The 26626-nt window shown below is 52.3% G+C and overlaps 36 non-coding genes across 36 annotated transcripts; 12 read left to right on the top strand and 24 right to left on the bottom strand.

The window, feature by feature from the left end:
- Nucleotides 1-537: 537 nt before the first annotated feature.
- TRNAE-UUC (transfer RNA glutamic acid (anticodon UUC)) lies at nt 538-609 on the bottom strand. Its single transcript has one exon. It is a non-coding gene; the product is annotated as a tRNA-Glu (tRNA).
- Nucleotides 610-852: 243 nt separating this feature from the next.
- TRNAL-UAA (transfer RNA leucine (anticodon UAA)) lies at nt 853-935 on the top strand. Its single transcript has one exon. It is a non-coding gene; the product is annotated as a tRNA-Leu (tRNA).
- Nucleotides 936-2029: 1094 nt separating this feature from the next.
- Nucleotides 2030-2101, bottom strand: TRNAE-CUC (transfer RNA glutamic acid (anticodon CUC)). The gene has a single exon. It is a non-coding gene; the product is annotated as a tRNA-Glu (tRNA).
- Nucleotides 2102-2719: 618 nt separating this feature from the next.
- On the bottom strand, nt 2720-2791 carry TRNAE-UUC (transfer RNA glutamic acid (anticodon UUC)). The gene has a single exon. It is a non-coding gene; the product is annotated as a tRNA-Glu (tRNA).
- A 243-nt stretch (nt 2792-3034) lies between these two features.
- TRNAL-UAA (transfer RNA leucine (anticodon UAA)) lies at nt 3035-3117 on the top strand. Its single transcript has one exon. It is a non-coding gene; the product is annotated as a tRNA-Leu (tRNA).
- Nucleotides 3118-4211: 1094 nt separating this feature from the next.
- Nucleotides 4212-4283, bottom strand: TRNAE-CUC (transfer RNA glutamic acid (anticodon CUC)). The gene has a single exon. It is a non-coding gene; the product is annotated as a tRNA-Glu (tRNA).
- Nucleotides 4284-4901: 618 nt separating this feature from the next.
- Nucleotides 4902-4973, bottom strand: TRNAE-UUC (transfer RNA glutamic acid (anticodon UUC)). Its single transcript has one exon. It is a non-coding gene; the product is annotated as a tRNA-Glu (tRNA).
- A 243-nt stretch (nt 4974-5216) lies between these two features.
- On the top strand, nt 5217-5299 carry TRNAL-UAA (transfer RNA leucine (anticodon UAA)). Its single transcript has one exon. It is a non-coding gene; the product is annotated as a tRNA-Leu (tRNA).
- Nucleotides 5300-6393: 1094 nt separating this feature from the next.
- Nucleotides 6394-6465, bottom strand: TRNAE-CUC (transfer RNA glutamic acid (anticodon CUC)). Its single transcript has one exon. It is a non-coding gene; the product is annotated as a tRNA-Glu (tRNA).
- Nucleotides 6466-7083: 618 nt separating this feature from the next.
- On the bottom strand, nt 7084-7155 carry TRNAE-UUC (transfer RNA glutamic acid (anticodon UUC)). The gene has a single exon. It is a non-coding gene; the product is annotated as a tRNA-Glu (tRNA).
- Nucleotides 7156-7398: 243 nt separating this feature from the next.
- Nucleotides 7399-7481, top strand: TRNAL-UAA (transfer RNA leucine (anticodon UAA)). Its single transcript has one exon. It is a non-coding gene; the product is annotated as a tRNA-Leu (tRNA).
- A 1094-nt stretch (nt 7482-8575) lies between these two features.
- On the bottom strand, nt 8576-8647 carry TRNAE-CUC (transfer RNA glutamic acid (anticodon CUC)). The gene has a single exon. It is a non-coding gene; the product is annotated as a tRNA-Glu (tRNA).
- A 618-nt stretch (nt 8648-9265) lies between these two features.
- TRNAE-UUC (transfer RNA glutamic acid (anticodon UUC)) lies at nt 9266-9337 on the bottom strand. Its single transcript has one exon. It is a non-coding gene; the product is annotated as a tRNA-Glu (tRNA).
- Nucleotides 9338-9580: 243 nt separating this feature from the next.
- TRNAL-UAA (transfer RNA leucine (anticodon UAA)) lies at nt 9581-9663 on the top strand. Its single transcript has one exon. It is a non-coding gene; the product is annotated as a tRNA-Leu (tRNA).
- Nucleotides 9664-10757: 1094 nt separating this feature from the next.
- TRNAE-CUC (transfer RNA glutamic acid (anticodon CUC)) lies at nt 10758-10829 on the bottom strand. The gene has a single exon. It is a non-coding gene; the product is annotated as a tRNA-Glu (tRNA).
- Nucleotides 10830-11447: 618 nt separating this feature from the next.
- Nucleotides 11448-11519, bottom strand: TRNAE-UUC (transfer RNA glutamic acid (anticodon UUC)). The gene has a single exon. It is a non-coding gene; the product is annotated as a tRNA-Glu (tRNA).
- Nucleotides 11520-11762: 243 nt separating this feature from the next.
- Nucleotides 11763-11845, top strand: TRNAL-UAA (transfer RNA leucine (anticodon UAA)). The gene has a single exon. It is a non-coding gene; the product is annotated as a tRNA-Leu (tRNA).
- Nucleotides 11846-12939: 1094 nt separating this feature from the next.
- TRNAE-CUC (transfer RNA glutamic acid (anticodon CUC)) lies at nt 12940-13011 on the bottom strand. Its single transcript has one exon. It is a non-coding gene; the product is annotated as a tRNA-Glu (tRNA).
- Nucleotides 13012-13629: 618 nt separating this feature from the next.
- On the bottom strand, nt 13630-13701 carry TRNAE-UUC (transfer RNA glutamic acid (anticodon UUC)). Its single transcript has one exon. It is a non-coding gene; the product is annotated as a tRNA-Glu (tRNA).
- A 243-nt stretch (nt 13702-13944) lies between these two features.
- On the top strand, nt 13945-14027 carry TRNAL-UAA (transfer RNA leucine (anticodon UAA)). Its single transcript has one exon. It is a non-coding gene; the product is annotated as a tRNA-Leu (tRNA).
- Nucleotides 14028-15121: 1094 nt separating this feature from the next.
- Nucleotides 15122-15193, bottom strand: TRNAE-CUC (transfer RNA glutamic acid (anticodon CUC)). Its single transcript has one exon. It is a non-coding gene; the product is annotated as a tRNA-Glu (tRNA).
- Nucleotides 15194-15811: 618 nt separating this feature from the next.
- TRNAE-UUC (transfer RNA glutamic acid (anticodon UUC)) lies at nt 15812-15883 on the bottom strand. The gene has a single exon. It is a non-coding gene; the product is annotated as a tRNA-Glu (tRNA).
- A 243-nt stretch (nt 15884-16126) lies between these two features.
- Nucleotides 16127-16209, top strand: TRNAL-UAA (transfer RNA leucine (anticodon UAA)). Its single transcript has one exon. It is a non-coding gene; the product is annotated as a tRNA-Leu (tRNA).
- A 1094-nt stretch (nt 16210-17303) lies between these two features.
- TRNAE-CUC (transfer RNA glutamic acid (anticodon CUC)) lies at nt 17304-17375 on the bottom strand. The gene has a single exon. It is a non-coding gene; the product is annotated as a tRNA-Glu (tRNA).
- A 618-nt stretch (nt 17376-17993) lies between these two features.
- TRNAE-UUC (transfer RNA glutamic acid (anticodon UUC)) lies at nt 17994-18065 on the bottom strand. Its single transcript has one exon. It is a non-coding gene; the product is annotated as a tRNA-Glu (tRNA).
- Nucleotides 18066-18308: 243 nt separating this feature from the next.
- TRNAL-UAA (transfer RNA leucine (anticodon UAA)) lies at nt 18309-18391 on the top strand. The gene has a single exon. It is a non-coding gene; the product is annotated as a tRNA-Leu (tRNA).
- A 1094-nt stretch (nt 18392-19485) lies between these two features.
- TRNAE-CUC (transfer RNA glutamic acid (anticodon CUC)) lies at nt 19486-19557 on the bottom strand. Its single transcript has one exon. It is a non-coding gene; the product is annotated as a tRNA-Glu (tRNA).
- Nucleotides 19558-20175: 618 nt separating this feature from the next.
- Nucleotides 20176-20247, bottom strand: TRNAE-UUC (transfer RNA glutamic acid (anticodon UUC)). Its single transcript has one exon. It is a non-coding gene; the product is annotated as a tRNA-Glu (tRNA).
- A 243-nt stretch (nt 20248-20490) lies between these two features.
- TRNAL-UAA (transfer RNA leucine (anticodon UAA)) lies at nt 20491-20573 on the top strand. Its single transcript has one exon. It is a non-coding gene; the product is annotated as a tRNA-Leu (tRNA).
- Nucleotides 20574-21667: 1094 nt separating this feature from the next.
- Nucleotides 21668-21739, bottom strand: TRNAE-CUC (transfer RNA glutamic acid (anticodon CUC)). The gene has a single exon. It is a non-coding gene; the product is annotated as a tRNA-Glu (tRNA).
- Nucleotides 21740-22357: 618 nt separating this feature from the next.
- TRNAE-UUC (transfer RNA glutamic acid (anticodon UUC)) lies at nt 22358-22429 on the bottom strand. Its single transcript has one exon. It is a non-coding gene; the product is annotated as a tRNA-Glu (tRNA).
- A 243-nt stretch (nt 22430-22672) lies between these two features.
- TRNAL-UAA (transfer RNA leucine (anticodon UAA)) lies at nt 22673-22755 on the top strand. Its single transcript has one exon. It is a non-coding gene; the product is annotated as a tRNA-Leu (tRNA).
- A 1094-nt stretch (nt 22756-23849) lies between these two features.
- On the bottom strand, nt 23850-23921 carry TRNAE-CUC (transfer RNA glutamic acid (anticodon CUC)). Its single transcript has one exon. It is a non-coding gene; the product is annotated as a tRNA-Glu (tRNA).
- A 618-nt stretch (nt 23922-24539) lies between these two features.
- TRNAE-UUC (transfer RNA glutamic acid (anticodon UUC)) lies at nt 24540-24611 on the bottom strand. The gene has a single exon. It is a non-coding gene; the product is annotated as a tRNA-Glu (tRNA).
- A 243-nt stretch (nt 24612-24854) lies between these two features.
- Nucleotides 24855-24937, top strand: TRNAL-UAA (transfer RNA leucine (anticodon UAA)). Its single transcript has one exon. It is a non-coding gene; the product is annotated as a tRNA-Leu (tRNA).
- Nucleotides 24938-26031: 1094 nt separating this feature from the next.
- TRNAE-CUC (transfer RNA glutamic acid (anticodon CUC)) lies at nt 26032-26103 on the bottom strand. The gene has a single exon. It is a non-coding gene; the product is annotated as a tRNA-Glu (tRNA).
- Nucleotides 26104-26626: the final 523 nt, after the last annotated feature.

Raw genomic sequence — 26626 nt, 5'->3', positions numbered from 1 at the left:
CAGCAAATATGAATCGGAACTTAATCCTCATGATGCCACCAGACTGCCTGTCACTTCCAGGCACAGGCCATCCTCTCCCCCTTGCTACTGAACCGATGAATTCCTGCACAATCAGGATCCCCGGGAAAACCCAAGAGGGACACCTAGTGGCTGCTGATGGCGCACAGACAGCTGGTACACCTTCTCTCACCTATCTCGTTATTCAGCTTGCTGGAAGAATACATTGCGCTTAAGCCATTCAAGAGTGCAAAGGAGAAGAGTGCTCCAAAGTAGATGTATGCATCACAGCAGGGTTTTCCAGCAATTTACCTTTCTGTTGAGCTGGTACTGCACTTCACGCCAACATAGAGCACCTGACTGGGTGGGGGACTGCGTGCGCACAAAGGTGGCTTAGGTCAATGGGGGCAAAGCAACCTGGGGCACAGGAGAACAAGCCCCATTCCTCCGCTTTCATCTATTGGGAGGGGTGCCTTTTTAAAGACCTTCTTTTAAAAAAGATACACAGACAAATTAAGCAATCTATGCTTTAGAGGGATCTTCCCTGACCGGGAATCGAACCCGGGCCGCGGCGGTGAAAGCGCCGAATCCTAGCCACTAGACCACCAGGGAGTAGATGCTCTAGTGTGCCTGCCTTGCTCACCCCCTTATTGTGACTAAGCTAACTCCAATATAAAAATTAACGGTAAGGTCCGAGTGGGAGAAAGTTAGGTGTCACACAGTGTGTTTGTTATAAGCAATTACTTTTAACCTCCTGCAAAAGCCTTTTAACTCTGCAATCACCTCTTGCTGGACAGCTGGTGCTACAGTAGCAAGCATAAAAAGGGAGTTGAAGAAAGTAAATCCTTGGGTCTCACCAGGGTGGCCGAGTGGTTAAGGCGTTGGACTTAAGATCCAATGGACGTTTGTCCGCATGGGTTCGAGCCCCATTCCTGGTATGGGTTTTCAGCAGGTTTGTAGGAACGTGCAGATGCTTTTGAAAAGCATTTTCCTCCGCCCTCCTCGGCCTCCCACTGCCCCTCCCCAACGGTCCCCATTCAAGCCTCAGGTGTGGAGTCTGCTGCTACTCTTCTACCAGCATGGATGCTTCCCAGAGCAATGAAGTGCCATCTACACAGAGCCCCTGCCTAGAGAAATACACCTCCTATGTCTTTTTCCACTATAGGGAGCAGGAGAAACTGATTGCTTCCTGGGCAACATGGGTCTGCCACTAGAATTTGCAGATTTCTCCCCTTTTTTTGATTTACGCCTACAGGCTCTCCCTTCCCAGTGGAGCAGGATCTGCTGATGCAGGCCCGGCTGGCTCAAACGTGCAAAGGGTTCTCCACAGGCCTCTGGGAAAGAAATTGAGCAGAGTTTCCTGCCCCGCCTCCTCTCGCCTTCCGAACGGGCTTCCAAACGGGCAATGCCCTGACGGGTCCCCCACAACCTATCCTGCCCATGCCCACACCCCTGTATATGAGGGTGACCCATGTCCCTCACCCTCCATGCTCGAATGGAAGGCCTGTGTGTCCTGAGGGGAGCACCAGACAGGCATCTCTCAGGCCAGGCAGACACCTGCAGTACCTGTTAAGCTCCAAAGCCTGTACATTCCCAAGATGCAACAGGTCACTATGCAAATCAGGCAGCCCTTGCCACACCCTCCCCGCCTCTGGCCTCTGCCGCTTTCCGTACGTGCAGCTCAGCTTTTTCTTACCCAGAGGCAGACTTCCGTTTTAGCAAACAGGTGGGTTGCAGTGGGTCCAGGACGCCATTTGGAGACAAAGCCTGCGGCCCAGTCAAAGGAGGACTACCTGCCACAGGCCATGGGGTCAGAAGCCTACAAAAGGAAGCGCGCCTCGGAATACAGGATCTCACTTGCTCAAGAGCCTTGCCTCCCACCATGGGAAGCAGCTCTAAAGGAACCTTGCGAAAATCATATTTTGAGCGATACTGCGTCATGCTAGGCAAATTGTGAGTCAGAAAAGCAACTTCATTTTGAGAAGCCCTGACCTACGGGAAGGAAAAGCTTTCAAGGTCAGAAGAGGGACTTTTCCCTGACCGGGAATCGAACCCGGGCCGCGGCGGTGAGAGCGCCGAATCCTAACCACTAGACCACCAGGGAGCCCAGAGCCGTGCAGCAAAAGTTCATACACTGCTCTCCGAGTGACAAAGCTCATGGGGGCTGAAAACATATTTTATTCTACAGCAAATATGAATCGGAACTTAATCCTCATGATGCCACCAGACTGCCTGTCACTTCCAGGCACAGGCCATCCTCTCCCCCTTGCTACTGAACCGATGAATTCCTGCACAATCAGGATCCCCGGGAAAACCCAAGAGGGACACTTAGTGGCTGCTGATGGCGCACAGACAGCTGGTACACCTTCTCTCACCTATCTCGTTATTCAGCTTGCTGGAAGAATACATTGCGCTTAAGCGATTCAAGAGTGCAAAGGAGAAGAGTGCTCCAAAGTAGATGTATGCATCACAGCAGGGTTTTCCAGCAATTTACCTTTCTGTTGAGCTGGTACTGCACTTCACGCCAACATAGAGCACCTGACTGGGTGGGGGACTGCGTGCGCACAAAGGTGGCTTAGGTCAATGGGGGCAAAGCAACCTGGGGCACAGGAGAACAAGCCCCATTCCTCCGCTTTCATCTATTGGGAGGGGTGCCTTTTTAAAGACCTTCTTTTAAAAAAGATACACAGACAAATTAAGCAATCTATGCTTTAGAGGGATCTTCCCTGACCGGGAATCGAACCCGGGCCGCGGCGGTGAAAGCGCCGAATCCTAGCCACTAGACCACCAGGGAGTAGATGCTCTAGTGTGCCTGCCTTGCTCACCCCCTTATTGTGACTAAGCTAACTCCAATATAAAAATTAACGGTAAGGTCCGAGTGGGAGAAAGTTAGGTGTCACACAGTGTGTTTGTTATAAGCAATTACTTTTAACCTCCTGCAAAAGCCTTTTAACTCTGCAATCACCTCTTGCTGGACAGCTGGTGCTACAGTAGCAAGCATAAAAAGGGAGTTGAAGAAAGTAAATCCTTGGGTCTCACCAGGGTGGCCGAGTGGTTAAGGCGTTGGACTTAAGATCCAATGGACGTTTGTCCGCATGGGTTCGAGCCCCATTCCTGGTATGGGTTTTCAGCAGGTTTGTAGGAACGTGCAGATGCTTTTGAAAAGCATTTTCCTCCGCCCTCCTCGGCCTCCCACTGCCCCTCCCCAACGGTCCCCATTCAAGCCTCAGGTGTGGAGTCTGCTGCTACTCTTCTACCAGCATGGATGCTTCCCAGAGCAATGAAGTGCCATCTACACAGAGCCCCTGCCTAGAGAAATACACCTCCTATGTCTTTTTCCACTATAGGGAGCAGGAGAAACTGATTGCTTCCTGGGCAACATGGGTCTGCCACTAGAATTTGCAGATTTCTCCCCTTTTTTTGATTTACGCCTACAGGCTCTCCCTTCCCAGTGGAGCAGGATCTGCTGATGCAGGCCCGGCTGGCTCAAACGTGCAAAGGGTTCTCCACAGGCCTCTGGGAAAGAAATTGAGCAGAGTTTCCTGCCCCGCCTCCTCTCGCCTTCCGAACGGGCTTCCAAACGGGCAATGCCCTGACGGGTCCCCCACAACCTATCCTGCCCATGCCCACACCCCTGTATATGAGGGTGACCCATGTCCCTCACCCTCCATGCTCGAATGGAAGGCCTGTGTGTCCTGAGGGGAGCACCAGACAGGCATCTCTCAGGCCAGGCAGACACCTGCAGTACCTGTTAAGCTCCAAAGCCTGTACATTCCCAAGATGCAACACGTCACTATGCAAATCAGGCAGCCCTTGCCACACCCTCCCCGCCTCTGGCCTCTGCCGCTTTCCGTACGTGCAGCTCAGCTTTTTCTTACCCAGAGGCAGACTTCCGTTTTAGCAAACAGGTGGGTTGCAGTGGGTCCAGGACGCCATTTGGAGACAAAGCCTGCGGCCCAGTCAAAGGAGGACTACCTGCCACAGGCCATGGGGTCAGAAGCCTACAAAAGGAAGCGCGCCTCGGAATACAGGATCTCACTTGCTCAAGAGCCTTGCCTCCCACCATGGGAAGCAGCTCTAAAGGAACCTTGCGAAAATCATATTTTGAGCGATACTGCGTCATGCTAGGCAAATTGTGAGTCAGAAAAGCAACTTCATTTTGAGAAGCCCTGACCTACGGGAAGGAAAAGCTTTCAAGGTCAGAAGAGGGACTTTTCCCTGACCGGGAATCGAACCCGGGCCGCGGCGGTGAGAGCGCCGAATCCTAACCACTAGACCACCAGGGAGCCCAGAGCCGTGCAGCAAAAGTTCATACACTGCTCTCCGAGTGACAAAGCTCATGGGGGCTGAAAACATATTTTATTCTACAGCAAATATGAATCGGAACTTAATCCTCATGATGCCACCAGACTGCCTGTCACTTCCAGGCACAGGCCATCCTCTCCCCCTTGCTACTGAACCGATGAATTCCTGCACAATCAGGATCCCCGGGAAAACCCAAGAGGGACACCTAGTGGCTGCTGATGGCGCACAGACAGCTGGTACACCTTCTCTCACCTATCTCGTTATTCAGCTTGCTGGAAGAATACATTGCGCTTAAGCCATTCAAGAGTGCAAAGGAGAAGAGTGCTCCAAAGTAGATGTATGCATCACAGCAGGGTTTTCCAGCAATTTACCTTTCTGTTGAGCTGGTACTGCACTTCACGCCAACATAGAGCACCTGACTGGGTGGGGGACTGCGTGCGCACAAAGGTGGCTTAGGTCAATGGGGGCAAAGCAACCTGGGGCACAGGAGAACAAGCCCAATTCCTCCGCTTTCATCTATTGGGAGGGGTGCCTTTTTAAAGACCTTCTTTTAAAAAAGATACACAGACAAATTAAGCAATCTATGCTTTAGAGGGATCTTCCCTGACCGGGAATCGAACCCGGGCCGCGGCGGTGAAAGCGCCGAATCCTAGCCACTAGACCACCAGGGAGTAGATGCTCTAGTGTAACTGTCTTGCTCACCCCCTTATTGTGACTAAGCTAACTCCAATATAAAAATTAACGGTAAGGTCCGAGTGGGAGAAAGTTAGGTGTCACACAGTGTGTTTGTTATAAGCAATTACTTTTAACCTCCTGCAAAAGCCTTTTAACTCTGCAATCACCTCTTGCGGGACAGCTGGTGCTACAGTAGCAAGCATAAAAAGGGAGTTGAAGAAAGTAAATCCTTGGGTCTCACCAGGGTGGCCGAGTGGTTAAGGCGTTGGACTTAAGATCCAATGGACGTTTGTCCGCATGGGTTCGAGCCCCATTCCTGGTATGGGTTTTCAGCAGGTTTGTAGGAACGTGCAGATGCTTTTGAAAAGCATTTTCCTCCGCCCTCCTCGGCCTCCCACTGCCCCTCCCCAACGGTCCCCATTCAAGCCTCAGGTGTGGAGTCTGCTGCTACTCTTCTACCAGCATGGATGCTTCCCAGAGCAATGAAGTGCCATCTACACAGAGCCCCTGCCTAGAGAAATACACCTCCTATGTCTTTTTCCACTATAGGGAGCAGGAGAAACTGATTGCTTCCTGGGCAACATGGGTCTGCCACTAGAATTTGCAGATTTCTCCCCTTTTTTTGATTTACGCCTACAGGCTCTCCCTTCCCAGTGGAGCAGGATCTGCTGATGCAGGCCCGGCTGGCTCAAACGTGCAAAGGGTTCTCCACAGGCCTCTGGGAAAGAAATTGAGCAGAGTTTCCTGCCCCGCCTCCTCTCGCCTTCCGAACGGGCTTCCAAACGGGCAATGCCCTGACGGGTCCCCCACAACCTATCCTGCCCATGCCCACACCCCTGTATATGAGGGTGACCCATGTCCCTCACCCTCCATGCTCGAATGGAAGGCCTGTGTGTCCTGAGGGGAGCACCAGACAGGCATCTCTCAGGCCAGGCAGACACCTGCAGTACCTGTTAAGCTCCAAAGCCTGTACATTCCCAAGATGCAACAGGTCACTATGCAAATCAGGCAGCCCTTGCCACACCCTCCCCGCCTCTGGCCTCTGCCGCTTTCCGTACGTGCAGCTCAGCTTTTTCTTACCCAGAGGCAGACTTCCGTTTTAGCAAACAGGTGGGTTGCAGTGGGTCCAGGACGCCATTTGGAGACAAAGCCTGCGGCCCAGTCAAAGGAGGACTACCTGCCACAGGCCATGGGGTCAGAAGCCTACAAAAGGAAGCGCGCCTCGGAATACAGGATCTCACTTGCTCAAGAGCCTTGCCTCCCACCATGGGAAGCAGCTCTAAAGGAACCTTGCGAAAATCATATTTTGAGCGATACTGCGTCATGCTAGGCAAATTGTGAGTCAGAAAAGCAACTTCATTTTGAGAAGCCCTGACCTACGGGAAGGAAAAGCTTTCAAGGTCAGAAGAGGGACTTTTCCCTGACCGGGAATCGAACCCGGGCCGCGGCGGTGAGAGCGCCGAATCCTAACCACTAGACCACCAGGGAGCCCAGAGCCGTGCAGCAAAAGTTCATACACTGCTCTCCGAGTGACAAAGCTCATGGGGGCTGAAAACATATTTTATTCTACAGCAAATATGAATCGGAACTTAATCCTCATGATGCCACCAGACTGCCTGTCACTTCCAGGCACAGGCCATCCTCTCCCCCTTGCTACTGAACCGATGAATTCCTGCACAATCAGGATCCCCGGGAAAACCCAAGAGGGACACTTAGTGGCTGCTGATGGCGCACAGACAGCTGGTACACCTTCTCTCACCTATCTCGTTATTCAGCTTGCTGGAAGAATACATTGCGCTTAAGCGATTCAAGAGTGCAAAGGAGAAGAGTGCTCCAAAGTAGATGTATGCATCACAGCAGGGTTTTCCAGCAATTTACCTTTCTGTTGAGCTGGTACTGCACTTCACGCCAACATAGAGCACCTGACTGGGTGGGGGACTGCGTGCGCACAAAGGTGGCTTAGGTCAATGGGGGCAAAGCAACCTGGGGCACAGGAGAACAAGCCCCATTCCTCCGCTTTCATCTATTGGGAGGGGTGCCTTTTTAAAGACCTTCTTTTAAAAAAGATACACAGACAAATTAAGCAATCTATGCTTTAGAGGGATCTTCCCTGACCGGGAATCGAACCCGGGCCGCGGCGGTGAAAGCGCCGAATCCTAGCCACTAGACCACCAGGGAGTAGATGCTCTAGTGTGCCTGCCTTGCTCACCCCCTTATTGTGACTAAGCTAACTCCAATATAAAAATTAACGGTAAGGTCCGAGTGGGAGAAAGTTAGGTGTCACACAGTGTGTTTGTTATAAGCAATTACTTTTAACCTCCTGCAAAAGCCTTTTAACTCTGCAATCACCTCTTGCTGGACAGCTGGTGCTACAGTAGCAAGCATAAAAAGGGAGTTGAAGAAAGTAAATCCTTGGGTCTCACCAGGGTGGCCGAGTGGTTAAGGCGTTGGACTTAAGATCCAATGGACGTTTGTCCGCATGGGTTCGAGCCCCATTCCTGGTATGGGTTTTCAGCAGGTTTGTAGGAACGTGCAGATGCTTTTGAAAAGCATTTTCCTCCGCCCTCCTCGGCCTCCCACTGCCCCTCCCCAACGGTCCCCATTCAAGCCTCAGGTGTGGAGTCTGCTGCTACTCTTCTACCAGCATGGATGCTTCCCAGAGCAATGAAGTGCCATCTACACAGAGCCCCTGCCTAGAGAAATACACCTCCTATGTCTTTTTCCACTATAGGGAGCAGGAGAAACTGATTGCTTCCTGGGCAACATGGGTCTGCCACTAGAATTTGCAGATTTCTCCCCTTTTTTTGATTTACGCCTACAGGCTCTCCCTTCCCAGTGGAGCAGGATCTGCTGATGCAGGCCCGGCTGGCTCAAACGTGCAAAGGGTTCTCCACAGGCCTCTGGGAAAGAAATTGAGCAGAGTTTCCTGCCCCGCCTCCTCTCGCCTTCCGAACGGGCTTCCAAACGGGCAATGCCCTGACGGGTCCCCCACAACCTATCCTGCCCATGCCCACACCCCTGTATATGAGGGTGACCCATGTCCCTCACCCTCCATGCTCGAATGGAAGGCCTGTGTGTCCTGAGGGGAGCACCAGACAGGCATCTCTCAGGCCAGGCAGACACCTGCAGTACCTGTTAAGCTCCAAAGCCTGTACATTCCCAAGATGCAACAGGTCACTATGCAAATCAGGCAGCCCTTGCCACACCCTCCCCGCCTCTGGCCTCTGCCGCTTTCCGTACGTGCAGCTCAGCTTTTTCTTACCCAGAGGCAGACTTCCGTTTTAGCAAACAGGTGGGTTGCAGTGGGTCCAGGACGCCATTTGGAGACAAAGCCTGCGGCCCAGTCAAAGGAGGACTACCTGCCACAGGCCATGGGGTCAGAAGCCTACAAAAGGAAGCGCGCCTCGGAATACAGGATCTCACTTGCTCAAGAGCCTTGCCTCCCACCATGGGAAGCAGCTCTAAAGGAACCTTGCGAAAATCATATTTTGAGCGATACCGCGTCATGCTAGGCAAATTGTGAGTCAGAAAAGCAACTTCATTTTGAGAAGCCCTGACCTACGGGAAGGAAAAGCTTTCAAGGTCAGAAGAGGGACTTTTCCCTGACCGGGAATCGAACCCGGGCCGCGGCGGTGAGAGCGCCGAATCCTAACCACTAGACCACCAGGGAGCCCAGAGCCGTGCAGCAAAAGTTCATACACTGCTCTCCGAGTGACAAAGCTCATGGGGGCTGAAAACATATTTTATTCTACAGCAAATATGAATCGGAACTTAATCCTCATGATGCCACCAGACTGCCTGTCACTTCCAGGCACAGGCCATCCTCTCCCCCTTGCTACTGAACCGATGAATTCCTGCACAATCAGGATCCCCGGGAAAACCCAAGAGGGACACCTAGTGGCTGCTGATGGCGCACAGACAGCTGGTACACCTTCTCTCACCTATCTCGTTATTCAGCTTGCTGGAAGAATACATTGCGCTTAAGCCATTCAAGAGTGCAAAGGAGAAGAGTGCTCCAAAGTAGATGTATGCATCACAGCAGGGTTTTCCAGCAATTTACCTTTCTGTTGAGCTGGTACTGCACTTCACGCCAACATAGAGCACCTGACTGGGTGGGGGACTGCGTGCGCACAAAGGTGGCTTAGGTCAATGGGGGCAAAGCAACCTGGGGCACAGGAGAACAAGCCCCATTCCTCCGCTTTCATCTATTGGGAGGGGTGCCTTTTTAAAGACCTTCTTTTAAAAAAGATACACAGACAAATTAAGCAATCTATGCTTTAGAGGGATCTTCCCTGACCGGGAATCGAACCCGGGCCGCGGCGGTGAAAGCGCCGAATCCTAGCCACTAGACCACCAGGGAGTAGATGCTCTAGTGTGCCTGCCTTGCTCACCCCCTTATTGTGACTAAGCTAACTCCAATATAAAAATTAACGGTAAGGTCCGAGTGGGAGAAAGTTAGGTGTCACACAGTGTGTTTGTTATAAGCAATTACTTTTAACCTCCTGCAAAAGCCTTTTAACTCTGCAATCACCTCTTGCTGGACAGCTGGTGCTACAGTAGCAAGCATAAAAAGGGAGTTGAAGAAAGTAAATCCTTGGGTCTCACCAGGGTGGCCGAGTGGTTAAGGCGTTGGACTTAAGATCCAATGGACGTTTGTCCGCATGGGTTCGAGCCCCATTCCTGGTATGGGTTTTCAGCAGGTTTGTAGGAACGTGCAGATGCTTTTGAAAAGCATTTTCCTCCGCCCTCCTCGGCCTCCCACTGCCCCTCCCCAACGGTCCCCATTCAAGCCTCAGGTGTGGAGTCTGCTGCTACTCTTCTACCAGCATGGATGCTTCCCAGAGCAATGAAGTGCCATCTACACAGAGCCCCTGCCTAGAGAAATACACCTCCTATGTCTTTTTCCACTATAGGGAGCAGGAGAAACTGATTGCTTCCTGGGCAACATGGGTCTGCCACTAGAATTTGCAGATTTCTCCCCTTTTTTTGATTTACGCCTACAGGCTCTCCCTTCCCAGTGGAGCAGGATCTGCTGATGCAGGCCCGGCTGGCTCAAACGTGCAAAGGGTTCTCCACAGGCCTCTGGGAAAGAAATTGAGCAGAGTTTCCTGCCCCGCCTCCTCTCGCCTTCCGAACGGGCTTCCAAACGGGCAATGCCCTGACGGGTCCCCCACAACCTATCCTGCCCATGCCCACACCCCTGTATATGAGGGTGACCCATGTCCCTCACCCTCCATGCTCGAATGGAAGGCCTGTGTGTCCTGAGGGGAGCACCAGACAGGCATCTCTCAGGCCAGGCAGACACCTGCAGTACCTGTTAAGCTCCAAAGCCTGTACATTCCCAAGATGCAACAGGTCACTATGCAAATCAGGCAGCCCTTGCCACACCCTCCCCGCCTCTGGCCTCTGCCGCTTTCCGTACGTGCAGCTCAGCTTTTTCTTACCCAGAGGCAGACTTCCGTTTTAGCAAACAGGTGGGTTGCAGTGGGTCCAGGACGCCATTTGGAGACAAAGCCTGCGGCCCAGTCAAAGGAGGACTACCTGCCACAGGCCATGGGGTCAGAAGCCTACAAAAGGAAGCGCGCCTCGGAATACAGGATCTCACTTGCTCAAGAGCCTTGCCTCCCACCATGGGAAGCAGCTCTAAAGGAACCTTGCGAAAATCATATTTTGAGCGATACCGCGTCATGCTAGGCAAATTGTGAGTCAGAAAAGCAACTTCATTTTGAGAAGCCCTGACCTACGGGAAGGAAAAGCTTTCAAGGTCAGAAGAGGGACTTTTCCCTGACCGGGAATCGAACCCGGGCCGCGGCGGTGAGAGCGCCGAATCCTAACCACTAGACCACCAGGGAGCCCAGAGCCGTGCAGCAAAAGTTCATACACTGCTCTCCGAGTGACAAAGCTCATGGGGGCTGAAAACATATTTTATTCTACAGCAAATATGAATCGGAACTTAATCCTCATGATGCCACCAGACTGCCTGTCACTTCCAGGCACAGGCCATCCTCTCCCCCTTGCTACTGAACCGATGAATTCCTGCACAATCAGGATCCCCGGGAAAACCCAAGAGGGACACCTAGTGGCTGCTGATGGCGCACAGACAGCTGGTACACCTTCTCTCACCTATCTCGTTATTCAGCTTGCTGGAAGAATACATTGCGCTTAAGCCATTCAAGAGTGCAAAGGAGAAGAGTGCTCCAAAGTAGATGTATGCATCACAGCAGGGTTTTCCAGCAATTTACCTTTCTGTTGAGCTGGTACTGCACTTCACGCCAACATAGAGCACCTGACTGGGTGGGGGACTGCGTGCGCACAAAGGTGGCTTAGGTCAATGGGGGCAAAGCAACCTGGGGCACAGGAGAACAAGCCCCATTCCTCCGCTTTCATCTATTGGGAGGGGTGCCTTTTTAAAGACCTTCTTTTAAAAAAGATACACAGACAAATTAAGCAATCTATGCTTTAGAGGGATCTTCCCTGACCGGGAATCGAACCCGGGCCGCGGCGGTGAAAGCGCCGAATCCTAGCCACTAGACCACCAGGGAGTAGATGCTCTAGTGTGCCTGCCTTGCTCACCCCCTTATTGTGACTAAGCTAACTCCAATATAAAAATTAACGGTAAGGTCCGAGTGGGAGAAAGTTAGGTGTCACACAGTGTGTTTGTTATAAGCAATTACTTTTAACCTCCTGCAAAAGCCTTTTAACTCTGCAATCACCTCTTGCTGGACAGCTGGTGCTACAGTAGCAAGCATAAAAAGGGAGTTGAAGAAAGTAAATCCTTGGGTCTCACCAGGGTGGCCGAGTGGTTAAGGCGTTGGACTTAAGATCCAATGGACGTTTGTCCGCATGGGTTCGAGCCCCATTCCTGGTATGGGTTTTCAGCAGGTTTGTAGGAACGTGCAGATGCTTTTGAAAAGCATTTTCCTCCGCCCTCCTCGGCCTCCCACTGCCCCTCCCCAACGGTCCCCATTCAAGCCTCAGGTGTGGAGTCTGCTGCTTCTCTTCTACCAGCATGGATGCTTCCCAGAGCAATGAAGTGCCATCTACACAGAGCCCCTGCCTAGAGAAATACACCTCCTATGTCTTTTTCCACTATAGGGAGCAGGAGAAACTGATTGCTTCCTGGGCAACATGGGTCTGCCACTAGAATTTGCAGATTTCTCCCCTTTTTTTGATTTACGCCTACAGGCTCTCCCTTCCCAGTGGAGCAGGATCTGCTGATGCAGGCCCGGCTGGCTCAAACGTGCAAAGGGTTCTCCACAGGCCTCTGGGAAAGAAATTGAGCAGAGTTTCCTGCCCCGCCTCCTCTCGCCTTCCGAACGGGCTTCCAAACGGGCAATGCCCTGACGGGTCCCCCACAACCTATCCTGCCCATGCCCACACCCCTGTATATGAGGGTGACCCATGTCCCTCACCCTCCATGCTCGAATGGAAGGCCTGTGTGTCCTGAGGGGAGCACCAGACAGGCATCTCTCAGGCCAGGCAGACACCTGCAGTACCTGTTAAGCTCCAAAGCCTGTACATTCCCAAGATGCAACAGGTCACTATGCAAATCAGGCAGCCCTTGCCACACCCTCCCCGCCTCTGGCCTCTGCCGCTTTCCGTACGTGCAGCTCAGCTTTTTCTTACCCAGAGGCAGACTTCCGTTTTAGCAAACAGGTGGGTTGCAGTGGGTCCAGGACGCCATTTGGAGACAAAGCCTGCGGCCCAGTCAAAGGAGGACTACCTGCCACAGGCCATGGGGTCAGAAGCCTACAAAAGGAAGCGCGCCTCGGAATACAGGATCTCACTTGCTCAAGAGCCTTGCCTCCCACCATGGGAAGCAGCTCTAAAGGAACCTTGCGAAAATCATATTTTGAGCGATACTGCGTCATGCTAGGCAAATTGTGAGTCAGAAAAGCAACTTCATTTTGAGAAGCCCTGACCTACGGGAAGGAAAAGCTTTCAAGGTCAGAAGAGGGACTTTTCCCTGACCGGGAATCGAACCCGGGCCGCGGCGGTGAGAGCGCCGAATCCTAACCACTAGACCACCAGGGAGCCCAGAGCCGTGCAGCAAAAGTTCATACACTGCTCTCCGAGTGACAAAGCTCATGGGGGCTGAAAACATATTTTATTCTACAGCAAATATGAATCGGAACTTAATCCTCATGATGCCACCAGACTGCCTGTCACTTCCAGGCACAGGCCATCCTCTCCCCCTTGCTACTGAACCGATGAATTCCTGCACAATCAGGATCCCCGGGAAAACCCAAGAGGGACACTTAGTGGCTGCTGATGGCGCACAGACAGCTGGTACACCTTCTCTCACCTATCTCGTTATTCAGCTTGCTGGAAGAATACATTGCGCTTAAGCGATTCAAGAGTGCAAAGGAGAAGAGTGCTCCAAAGTAGATGTATGCATCACAGCAGGGTTTTCCAGCAATTTACCTTTCTGTTGAGCTGGTACTGCACTTCACGCCAACATAGAGCACCTGACTGGGTGGGGGACTGCGTGCGCACAAAGGTGGCTTAGGTCAATGGGGGCAAAGCAACCTGGGGCACAGGAGAACAAGCCCCATTCCTCCGCTTTCATCTATTGGGAGGGGTGCCTTTTTAAAGACCTTCTTTTAAAAAAGATACACAGACAAATTAAGCAATCTATGCTTTAGAGGGATCTTCCCTGACCGGGAATCGAACCCGGGCCGCGGCGGTGAAAGCGCCGAATCCTAGCCACTAGACCACCAGGGAGTAGATGCTCTAGTGTGCCTGCCTTGCTCACCCCCTTATTGTGACTAAGCTAACTCCAATATAAAAATTAACGGTAAGGTCCGAGTGGGAGAAAGTTAGGTGTCACACAGTGTGTTTGTTATAAGCAATTACTTTTAACCTCCTGCAAAAGCCTTTTAACTCTGCAATCACCTCTTGCTGGACAGCTGGTGCTACAGTAGCAAGCATAAAAAGGGAGTTGAAGAAAGTAAATCCTTGGGTCTCACCAGGGTGGCCGAGTGGTTAAGGCGTTGGACTTAAGATCCAATGGACGTTTGTCCGCATGGGTTCGAGCCCCATTCCTGGTATGGGTTTTCAGCAGGTTTGTAGGAACGTGCAGATGCTTTTGAAAAGCATTTTCCTCCGCCCTCCTCGGCCTCCCACTGCCCCTCCCCAACGGTCCCCATTCAAGCCTCAGGTGTGGAGTCTGCTGCTACTCTTCTACCAGCATGGATGCTTCCCAGAGCAATGAAGTGCCATCTACACAGAGCCCCTGCCTAGAGAAATACACCTCCTATGTCTTTTTCCACTATAGGGAGCAGGAGAAACTGATTGCTTCCTGGGCAACATGGGTCTGCCACTAGAATTTGCAGATTTCTCCCCTTTTTTTGATTTACGCCTACAGGCTCTCCCTTCCCAGTGGAGCAGGATCTGCTGATGCAGGCCCGGCTGGCTCAAACGTGCAAAGGGTTCTCCACAGGCCTCTGGGAAAGAAATTGAGCAGAGTTTCCTGCCCCGCCTCCTCTCGCCTTCCGAACGGGCTTCCAAACGGGCAATGCCCTGACGGGTCCCCCACAACCTATCCTGCCCATGCCCACACCCCTGTATATGAGGGTGACCCATGTCCCTCACCCTCCATGCTCGAATGGAAGGCCTGTGTGTCCTGAGGGGAGCACCAGACAGGCATCTCTCAGGCCAGGCAGACACCTGCAGTACCTGTTAAGCTCCAAAGCCTGTACATTCCCAAGATGCAACAGGTCACTATGCAAATCAGGCAGCCCTTGCCACACCCTCCCCGCCTCTGGCCTCTGCCGCTTTCCGTACGTGCAGCTCAGCTTTTTCTTACCCAGAGGCAGACTTCCGTTTTAGCAAACAGGTGGGTTGCAGTGGGTCCAGGACGCCATTTGGAGACAAAGCCTGCGGCCCAGTCAAAGGAGGACTACCTGCCACAGGCCATGGGGTCAGAAGCCTACAAAAGGAAGCGCGCCTCGGAATACAGGATCTCACTTGCTCAAGAGCCTTGCCTCCCACCATGGGAAGCAGCTCTAAAGGAACCTTGCGAAAATCATATTTTGAGCGATACCGCGTCATGCTAGGCAAATTGTGAGTCAGAAAAGCAACTTCATTTTGAGAAGCCCTGACCTACGGGAAGGAAAAGCTTTCAAGGTCAGAAGAGGGACTTTTCCCTGACCGGGAATCGAACCCGGGCCGCGGCGGTGAGAGCGCCGAATCCTAACCACTAGACCACCAGGGAGCCCAGAGCCGTGCAGCAAAAGTTCATACACTGCTCTCCGAGTGACAAAGCTCATGGGGGCTGAAAACATATTTTATTCTACAGCAAATATGAATCGGAACTTAATCCTCATGATGCCACCAGACTGCCTGTCACTTCCAGGCACAGGCCATCCTCTCCCCCTTGCTACTGAACCGATGAATTCCTGCACAATCAGGATCCCCGGGAAAACCCAAGAGGGACACCTAGTGGCTGCTGATGGCGCACAGACAGCTGGTACACCTTCTCTCACCTATCTCGTTATTCAGCTTGCTGGAAGAATACATTGCGCTTAAGCCATTCAAGAGTGCAAAGGAGAAGAGTGCTCCAAAGTAGATGTATGCATCACAGCAGGGTTTTCCAGCAATTTACCTTTCTGTTGAGCTGGTACTGCACTTCACGCCAACATAGAGCACCTGACTGGGTGGGGGACTGCGTGCGCACAAAGGTGGCTTAGGTCAATGGGGGCAAAGCAACCTGGGGCACAGGAGAACAAGCCCCATTCCTCCGCTTTCATCTATTGGGAGGGGTGCCTTTTTAAAGACCTTCTTTTAAAAAAGATACACAGACAAATTAAGCAATCTATGCTTTAGAGGGATCTTCCCTGACCGGGAATCGAACCCGGGCCGCGGCGGTGAAAGCGCCGAATCCTAGCCACTAGACCACCAGGGAGTAGATGCTCTAGTGTGCCTGCCTTGCTCACCCCCTTATTGTGACTAAGCTAACTCCAATATAAAAATTAACGGTAAGGTCCGAGTGGGAGAAAGTTAGGTGTCACACAGTGTGTTTGTTATAAGCAATTACTTTTAACCTCCTGCAAAAGCCTTTTAACTCTGCAATCACCTCTTGCTGGACAGCTGGTGCTACAGTAGCAAGCATAAAAAGGGAGTTGAAGAAAGTAAATCCTTGGGTCTCACCAGGGTGGCCGAGTGGTTAAGGCGTTGGACTTAAGATCCAATGGACGTTTGTCCGCATGGGTTCGAGCCCCATTCCTGGTATGGGTTTTCAGCAGGTTTGTAGGAACGTGCAGATGCTTTTGAAAAGCATTTTCCTCCGCCCTCCTCGGCCTCCCACTGCCCCTCCCCAACGGTCCCCATTCAAGCCTCAGGTGTGGAGTCTGCTGCTACTCTTCTACCAGCATGGATGCTTCCCAGAGCAATGAAGTGCCATCTACACAGAGCCCCTGCCTAGAGAAATACACCTCCTATGTCTTTTTCCACTATAGGGAGCAGGAGAAACTGATTGCTTCCTGGGCAACATGGGTCTGCCACTAGAATTTGCAGATTTCTCCCCTTTTTTTGATTTACGCCTACAGGCTCTCCCTTCCCAGTGGAGCAGGATCTGCTGATGCAGGCCCGGCTGGCTCAAACGTGCAAAGGGTTCTCCACAGGCCTCTGGGAAAGAAATTGAGCAGAGTTTCCTGCCCCGCCTCCTCTCGCCTTCCGAACGGGCTTCCAAACGGGCAATGCCCTGACGGGTCCCCCACAACCTATCCTGCCCATGCCCACACCCCTGTATATGAGGGTGACCCATGTCCCTCACCCTCCATGCTCGAATGGAAGGCCTGTGTGTCCTGAGGGGAGCACCAGACAGGCATCTCTCAGGCCAGGCAGACACCTGCAGTACCTGTTAAGCTCCAAAGCCTGTACATTCCCAAGATGCAACAGGTCACTATGCAAATCAGGCAGCCCTTGCCACACCCTCCCCGCCTCTGGCCTCTGCCGCTTTCCGTACGTGCAGCTCAGCTTTTTCTTACCCAGAGGCAGACTTCCGTTTTAGCAAACAGGTGGGTTGCAGTGGGTCCAGGACGCCATTTGGAGACAAAGCCTGCGGCCCAGTCAAAGGAGGACTACCTGCCACAGGCCATGGGGTCAGAAGCCTACAAAAGGAAGCGCGCCTCGGAATACAGGATCTCACTTGCTCAAGAGCCTTGCCTCCCACCATGGGAAGCAGCTCTAAAGGAACCTTGCGAAAATCATATTTTGAGCGATACCGCGTCATGCTAGGCAAATTGTGAGTCAGAAAAGCAACTTCATTTTGAGAAGCCCTGACCTACGGGAAGGAAAAGCTTTCAAGGTCAGAAGAGGGACTTTTCCCTGACCGGGAATCGAACCCGGGCCGCGGCGGTGAGAGCGCCGAATCCTAACCACTAGACCACCAGGGAGCCCAGAGCCGTGCAGCAAAAGTTCATACACTGCTCTCCGAGTGACAAAGCTCATGGGGGCTGAAAACATATTTTATTCTACAGCAAATATGAATCGGAACTTAATCCTCATGATGCCACCAGACTGCCTGTCACTTCCAGGCACAGGCCATCCTCTCCCCCTTGCTACTGAACCGATGAATTCCTGCACAATCAGGATCCCCGGGAAAACCCAAGAGGGACACCTAGTGGCTGCTGATGGCGCACAGACAGCTGGTACACCTTCTCTCACCTATCTCGTTATTCAGCTTGCTGGAAGAATACATTGCGCTTAAGCCATTCAAGAGTGCAAAGGAGAAGAGTGCTCCAAAGTAGATGTATGCATCACAGCAGGGTTTTCCAGCAATTTACCTTTCTGTTGAGCTGGTACTGCACTTCACGCCAACATAGAGCACCTGACTGGGTGGGGGACTGCGTGCGCACAAAGGTGGCTTAGGTCAATGGGGGCAAAGCAACCTGGGGCACAGGAGAACAAGCCCCATTCCTCCGCTTTCATCTATTGGGAGGGGTGCCTTTTTAAAGACCTTCTTTTAAAAAAGATACACAGACAAATTAAGCAATCTATGCTTTAGAGGGATCTTCCCTGACCGGGAATCGAACCCGGGCCGCGGCGGTGAAAGCGCCGAATCCTAGCCACTAGACCACCAGGGAGTAGATGCTCTAGTGTGCCTGCCTTGCTCACCCCCTTATTGTGACTAAGCTAACTCCAATATAAAAATTAACGGTAAGGTCCGAGTGGGAGAAAGTTAGGTGTCACACAGTGTGTTTGTTATAAGCAATTACTTTTAACCTCCTGCAAAAGCCTTTTAACTCTGCAATCACCTCTTGCTGGACAGCTGGTGCTACAGTAGCAAGCATAAAAAGGGAGTTGAAGAAAGTAAATCCTTGGGTCTCACCAGGGTGGCCGAGTGGTTAAGGCGTTGGACTTAAGATCCAATGGACGTTTGTCCGCATGGGTTCGAGCCCCATTCCTGGTATGGGTTTTCAGCAGGTTTGTAGGAACGTGCAGATGCTTTTGAAAAGCATTTTCCTCCGCCCTCCTCGGCCTCCCACTGCCCCTCCCCAACGGTCCCCATTCAAGCCTCAGGTGTGGAGTCTGCTGCTTCTCTTCTACCAGCATGGATGCTTCCCAGAGCAATGAAGTGCCATCTACACAGAGCCCCTGCCTAGAGAAATACACCTCCTATGTCTTTTTCCACTATAGGGAGCAGGAGAAACTGATTGCTTCCTGGGCAACATGGGTCTGCCACTAGAATTTGCAGATTTCTCCCCTTTTTTTGATTTACGCCTACAGGCTCTCCCTTCCCAGTGGAGCAGGATCTGCTGATGCAGGCCCGGCTGGCTCAAACGTGCAAAGGGTTCTCCACAGGCCTCTGGGAAAGAAATTGAGCAGAGTTTCCTGCCCCGCCTCCTCTCGCCTTCCGAACGGGCTTCCAAACGGGCAATGCCCTGACGGGTCCCCCACAACCTATCCTGCCCATGCCCACACCCCTGTATATGAGGGTGACCCATGTCCCTCACCCTCCATGCTCGAATGGAAGGCCTGTGTGTCCTGAGGGGAGCACCAGACAGGCATCTCTCAGGCCAGGCAGACACCTGCAGTACCTGTTAAGCTCCAAAGCCTGTACATTCCCAAGATGCAACAGGTCACTATGCAAATCAGGCAGCCCTTGCCACACCCTCCCCGCCTCTGGCCTCTGCCGCTTTCCGTACGTGCAGCTCAGCTTTTTCTTACCCAGAGGCAGACTTCCGTTTTAGCAAACAGGTGGGTTGCAGTGGGTCCAGGACGCCATTTGGAGACAAAGCCTGCGGCCCAGTCAAAGGAGGACTACCTGCCACAGGCCATGGGGTCAGAAGCCTACAAAAGGAAGCGCGCCTCGGAATACAGGATCTCACTTGCTCAAGAGCCTTGCCTCCCACCATGGGAAGCAGCTCTAAAGGAACCTTGCGAAAATCATATTTTGAGCGATACTGCGTCATGCTAGGCAAATTGTGAGTCAGAAAAGCAACTTCATTTTGAGAAGCCCTGACCTACGGGAAGGAAAAGCTTTCAAGGTCAGAAGAGGGACTTTTCCCTGACCGGGAATCGAACCCGGGCCGCGGCGGTGAGAGCGCCGAATCCTAACCACTAGACCACCAGGGAGCCCAGAGCCGTGCAGCAAAAGTTCATACACTGCTCTCCGAGTGACAAAGCTCATGGGGGCTGAAAACATATTTTATTCTACAGCAAATATGAATCGGAACTTAATCCTCATGATGCCACCAGACTGCCTGTCACTTCCAGGCACAGGCCATCCTCTCCCCCTTGCTACTGAACCGATGAATTCCTGCACAATCAGGATCCCCGGGAAAACCCAAGAGGGACACTTAGTGGCTGCTGATGGCGCACAGACAGCTGGTACACCTTCTCTCACCTATCTCGTTATTCAGCTTGCTGGAAGAATACATTGCGCTTAAGCGATTCAAGAGTGCAAAGGAGAAGAGTGCTCCAAAGTAGATGTATGCATCACAGCAGGGTTTTCCAGCAATTTACCTTTCTGTTGAGCTGGTACTGCACTTCACGCCAACATAGAGCACCTGACTGGGTGGGGGACTGCGTGCGCACAAAGGTGGCTTAGGTCAATGGGGGCAAAGCAACCTGGGGCACAGGAGAACAAGCCCCATTCCTCCGCTTTCATCTATTGGGAGGGGTGCCTTTTTAAAGACCTTCTTTTAAAAAAGATACACAGACAAATTAAGCAATCTATGCTTTAGAGGGATCTTCCCTGACCGGGAATCGAACCCGGGCCGCGGCGGTGAAAGCGCCGAATCCTAGCCACTAGACCACCAGGGAGTAGATGCTCTAGTGTGCCTGCCTTGCTCACCCCCTTATTGTGACTAAGCTAACTCCAATATAAAAATTAACGGTAAGGTCCGAGTGGGAGAAAGTTAGGTGTCACACAGTGTGTTTGTTATAAGCAATTACTTTTAACCTCCTGCAAAAGCCTTTTAACTCTGCAATCACCTCTTGCTGGACAGCTGGTGCTACAGTAGCAAGCATAAAAAGGGAGTTGAAGAAAGTAAATCCTTGGGTCTCACCAGGGTGGCCGAGTGGTTAAGGCGTTGGACTTAAGATCCAATGGACGTTTGTCCGCATGGGTTCGAGCCCCATTCCTGGTATGGGTTTTCAGCAGGTTTGTAGGAACGTGCAGATGCTTTTGAAAAGCATTTTCCTCCGCCCTCCTCGGCCTCCCACTGCCCCTCCCCAACGGTCCCCATTCAAGCCTCAGGTGTGGAGTCTGCTGCTACTCTTCTACCAGCATGGATGCTTCCCAGAGCAATGAAGTGCCATCTACACAGAGCCCCTGCCTAGAGAAATACACCTCCTATGTCTTTTTCCACTATAGGGAGCAGGAGAAACTGATTGCTTCCTGGGCAACATGGGTCTGCCACTAGAATTTGCAGATTTCTCCCCTTTTTTTGATTTACGCCTACAGGCTCTCCCTTCCCAGTGGAGCAGGATCTGCTGATGCAGGCCCGGCTGGCTCAAACGTGCAAAGGGTTCTCCACAGGCCTCTGGGAAAGAAATTGAGCAGAGTTTCCTGCCCCGCCTCCTCTCGCCTTCCGAACGGGCTTCCAAACGGGCAATGCCCTGACGGGTCCCCCACAACCTATCCTGCCCATGCCCACACCCCTGTATATGAGGGTGACCCATGTCCCTCACCCTCCATGCTCGAATGGAAGGCCTGTGTGTCCTGAGGGGAGCACCAGACAGGCATCTCTCAGGCCAGGCAGACACCTGCAGTACCTGTTAAGCTCCAAAGCCTGTACATTCCCAAGATGCAACACGTCACTATGCAAATCAGGCAGCCCTTGCCACACCCTCCCCGCCTCTGGCCTCTGCCGCTTTCCGTACGTGCAGCTCAGCTTTTTCTTACCCAGAGGCAGACTTCCGTTTTAGCAAACAGGTGGGTTGCAGTGGGTCCAGGACGCCATTTGGAGACAAAGCCTGCGGCCCAGTCAAAGGAGGACTACCTGCCACAGGCCATGGGGTCAGAAGCCTACAAAAGGAAGCGCGCCTCGGAATACAGGATCTCACTTGCTCAAGAGCCTTGCCTCCCACCATGGGAAGCAGCTCTAAAGGAACCTTGCGAAAATCATATTTTGAGCGATACTGCGTCATGCTAGGCAAATTGTGAGTCAGAAAAGCAACTTCATTTTGAGAAGCCCTGACCTACGGGAAGGAAAAGCTTTCAAGGTCAGAAGAGGGACTTTTCCCTGACCGGGAATCGAACCCGGGCCGCGGCGGTGAGAGCGCCGAATCCTAACCACTAGACCACCAGGGAGCCCAGAGCCGTGCAGCAAAAGTTCATACACTGCTCTCCGAGTGACAAAGCTCATGGGGGCTGAAAACATATTTTATTCTACAGCAAATATGAATCGGAACTTAATCCTCATGATGCCACCAGACTGCCTGTCACTTCCAGGCACAGGCCATCCTCTCCCCCTTGCTACTGAACCGATGAATTCCTGCACAATCAGGATCCCCGGGAAAACCCAAGAGGGACACCTAGTGGCTGCTGATGGCGCACAGACAGCTGGTACACCTTCTCTCACCTATCTCGTTATTCAGCTTGCTGGAAGAATACATTGCGCTTAAGCCATTCAAGAGTGCAAAGGAGAAGAGTGCTCCAAAGTAGATGTATGCATCACAGCAGGGTTTTCCAGCAATTTACCTTTCTGTTGAGCTGGTACTGCACTTCACGCCAACATAGAGCACCTGACTGGGTGGGGGACTGCGTGCGCACAAAGGTGGCTTAGGTCAATGGGGGCAAAGCAACCTGGGGCACAGGAGAACAAGCCCAATTCCTCCGCTTTCATCTATTGGGAGGGGTGCCTTTTTAAAGACCTTCTTTTAAAAAAGATACACAGACAAATTAAGCAATCTATGCTTTAGAGGGATCTTCCCTGACCGGGAATCGAACCCGGGCCGCGGCGGTGAAAGCGCCGAATCCTAGCCACTAGACCACCAGGGAGTAGATGCTCTAGTGTAACTGTCTTGCTCACCCCCTTATTGTGACTAAGCTAACTCCAATATAAAAATTAACGGTAAGGTCCGAGTGGGAGAAAGTTAGGTGTCACACAGTGTGTTTGTTATAAGCAATTACTTTTAACCTCCTGCAAAAGCCTTTTAACTCTGCAATCACCTCTTGCGGGACAGCTGGTGCTACAGTAGCAAGCATAAAAAGGGAGTTGAAGAAAGTAAATCCTTGGGTCTCACCAGGGTGGCCGAGTGGTTAAGGCGTTGGACTTAAGATCCAATGGACGTTTGTCCGCATGGGTTCGAGCCCCATTCCTGGTATGGGTTTTCAGCAGGTTTGTAGGAACGTGCAGATGCTTTTGAAAAGCATTTTCCTCCGCCCTCCTCGGCCTCCCACTGCCCCTCCCCAACGGTCCCCATTCAAGCCTCAGGTGTGGAGTCTGCTGCTACTCTTCTACCAGCATGGATGCTTCCCAGAGCAATGAAGTGCCATCTACACAGAGCCCCTGCCTAGAGAAATACACCTCCTATGTCTTTTTCCACTATAGGGAGCAGGAGAAACTGATTGCTTCCTGGGCAACATGGGTCTGCCACTAGAATTTGCAGATTTCTCCCCTTTTTTTGATTTACGCCTACAGGCTCTCCCTTCCCAGTGGAGCAGGATCTGCTGATGCAGGCCCGGCTGGCTCAAACGTGCAAAGGGTTCTCCACAGGCCTCTGGGAAAGAAATTGAGCAGAGTTTCCTGCCCCGCCTCCTCTCGCCTTCCGAACGGGCTTCCAAACGGGCAATGCCCTGACGGGTCCCCCACAACCTATCCTGCCCATGCCCACACCCCTGTATATGAGGGTGACCCATGTCCCTCACCCTCCATGCTCGAATGGAAGGCCTGTGTGTCCTGAGGGGAGCACCAGACAGGCATCTCTCAGGCCAGGCAGACACCTGCAGTACCTGTTAAGCTCCAAAGCCTGTACATTCCCAAGATGCAACAGGTCACTATGCAAATCAGGCAGCCCTTGCCACACCCTCCCCGCCTCTGGCCTCTGCCGCTTTCCGTACGTGCAGCTCAGCTTTTTCTTACCCAGAGGCAGACTTCCGTTTTAGCAAACAGGTGGGTTGCAGTGGGTCCAGGACGCCATTTGGAGACAAAGCCTGCGGCCCAGTCAAAGGAGGACTACCTGCCACAGGCCATGGGGTCAGAAGCCTACAAAAGGAAGCGCGCCTCGGAATACAGGATCTCACTTGCTCAAGAGCCTTGCCTCCCACCATGGGAAGCAGCTCTAAAGGAACCTTGCGAAAATCATATTTTGAGCGATACTGCGTCATGCTAGGCAAATTGTGAGTCAGAAAAGCAACTTCATTTTGAGAAGCCCTGACCTACGGGAAGGAAAAGCTTTCAAGGTCAGAAGAGGGACTTTTCCCTGACCGGGAATCGAACCCGGGCCGCGGCGGTGAGAGCGCCGAATCCTAACCACTAGACCACCAGGGAGCCCAGAGCCGTGCAGCAAAAGTTCATACACTGCTCTCCGAGTGACAAAGCTCATGGGGGCTGAAAACATATTTTATTCTACAGCAAATATGAATCGGAACTTAATCCTCATGATGCCACCAGACTGCCTGTCACTTCCAGGCACAGGCCATCCTCTCCCCCTTGCTACTGAACCGATGAATTCCTGCACAATCAGGATCCCCGGGAAAACCCAAGAGGGACACCTAGTGGCTGCTGATGGCGCACAGACAGCTGGTACACCTTCTCTCACCTATCTCGTTATTCAGCTTGCTGGAAGAATACATTGCGCTTAAGCCATTCAAGAGTGCAAAGGAGAAGAGTGCTCCAAAGTAGATGTATGCATCACAGCAGGGTTTTCCAGCAATTTACCTTTCTGTTGAGCTGGTACTGCACTTCACGCCAACATAGAGCACCTGACTGGGTGGGGGACTGCGTGCGCACAAAGGTGGCTTAGGTCAATGGGGGCAAAGCAACCTGGGGCACAGGAGAACAAGCCCCATTCCTCCGCTTTCATCTATTGGGAGGGGTGCCTTTTTAAAGACCTTCTTTTAAAAAAGATACACAGACAAATTAAGCAATCTATGCTTTAGAGGGATCTTCCCTGACCGGGAATCGAACCCGGGCCGCGGCGGTGAAAGCGCCGAATCCTAGCCACTAGACCACCAGGGAGTAGATGCTCTAGTGTGCCTGCCTTGCTCACCCCCTTATTGTGACTAAGCTAACTCCAATATAAAAATTAACGGTAAGGTCCGAGTGGGAGAAAGTTAGGTGTCACACAGTGTGTTTGTTATAAGCAATTACTTTTAACCTCCTGCAAAAGCCTTTTAACTCTGCAATCACCTCTTGCTGGACAGCTGGTGCTACAGTAGCAAGCATAAAAAGGGAGTTGAAGAAAGTAAATCCTTGGGTCTCACCAGGGTGGCCGAGTGGTTAAGGCGTTGGACTTAAGATCCAATGGACGTTTGTCCGCATGGGTTCGAGCCCCATTCCTGGTATGGGTTTTCAGCAGGTTTGTAGGAACGTGCAGATGCTTTTGAAAAGCATTTTCCTCCGCCCTCCTCGGCCTCCCACTGCCCCTCCCCAACGGTCCCCATTCAAGCCTCAGGTATGGAGTCTGCTGCTACTCTTCTACCAGCATGGATGCTTCCCAGAGCAATGAAGTGCCATCTACACAGAGCCCCTGCCTAGAGAAATACACCTCCTATGTCTTTTTCCACTATAGGGAGCAGGAGAAACTGATTGCTTCCTGGGCAACATGGGTCTGCCACTAGAATTTGCAGATTTCTCCCCTTTTTTTGATTTACGCCTACAGGCTCTCCCTTCCCAGTGGAGCAGGATCTGCTGATGCAGGCCCGGCTGGCTCAAACGTGCAAAGGGTTCTCCACAGGCCTCTGGGAAAGAAATTGAGCAGAGTTTCCTGCCCCGCCTCCTCTCGCCTTCCGAACGGGCTTCCAAACGGGCAATGCCCTGACGGGTCCCCCACAACCTATCCTGCCCATGCCCACACCCCTGTATATGAGGGTGACCCATGTCCCTCACCCTCCATGCTCGAATGGAAGGCCTGTGTGTCCTGAGGGGAGCACCAGACAGGCATCTCTCAGGCCAGGCAGACACCTGCAGTACCTGTTAAGCTCCAAAGCCTGTACATTCCCAAGATGCAACAGGTCACTATGCAAATCAGGCAGCCCTTGCCACACCCTCCCCGCCTCTGGCCTCTGCCGCTTTCCGTACGTGCAGCTCAGCTTTTTCTTACCCAGAGGCAGACTTCCGTTTTAGCAAACAGGTGGGTTGCAGTGGGTCCAGGACGCCATTTGGAGACAAAGCCTGCGGCCCAGTCAAAGGAGGACTACCTGCCACAGGCCATGGGGTCAGAAGCCTACAAAAGGAAGCGCGCCTCGGAATACAGGATCTCACTTGCTCAAGAGCCTTGCCTCCCACCATGGGAAGCAGCTCTAAAGGAACCTTGCGAAAATCATATTTTGAGCGATACTGCGTCATGCTAGGCAAATTGTGAGTCAGAAAAGCAACTTCATTTTGAGAAGCCCTGACCTACGGGAAGGAAAAGCTTTCAAGGTCAGAAGAGGGACTTTTCCCTGACCGGGAATCGAACCCGGGCCGCGGCGGTGAGAGCGCCGAATCCTAACCACTAGACCACCAGGGAGCCCAGAGCCGTGCAGCAAAAGTTCATACACTGCTCTCCGAGTGACAAAGCTCATGGGGGCTGAAAACATATTTTATTCTACAGCAAATATGAATCGGAACTTAATCCTCATGATGCCACCAGACTGCCTGTCACTTCCAGGCACAGGCCATCCTCTCCCCCTTGCTACTGAACCGATGAATTCCTGCACAATCAGGATCCCCGGGAAAACCCAAGAGGGACACCTAGTGGCTGCTGATGGCGCACAGACAGCTGGTACACCTTCTCTCACCTATCTCGTTATTCAGCTTGCTGGAAGAATACATTGCGCTTAAGCCATTCAAGAGTGCAAAGGAGAAGAGTGCTCCAAAGTAGATGTATGCATCACAGCAGGGTTTTCCAGCAATTTACCTTTCTGTTGAGCTGGTACTGCACTTCACGCCAACATAGAGCACCTGACTGGGTGGGGGACTGCGTGCGCACAAAGGTGGCTTAGGTCAATGGGGGCAAAGCAACCTGGGGCACAGGAGAACAAGCCCCATTC

This window comes from Lissotriton vulgaris, chromosome 4_1 (genome assembly GCF_964263255.1).
Source record: "Lissotriton vulgaris chromosome 4_1, aLisVul1.2, whole genome shotgun sequence".
Lineage (NCBI taxonomy): Eukaryota > Metazoa > Chordata > Amphibia > Caudata > Salamandridae > Lissotriton > Lissotriton vulgaris.
This window is presented reverse-complemented; position numbering and strand designations above follow the sequence as displayed.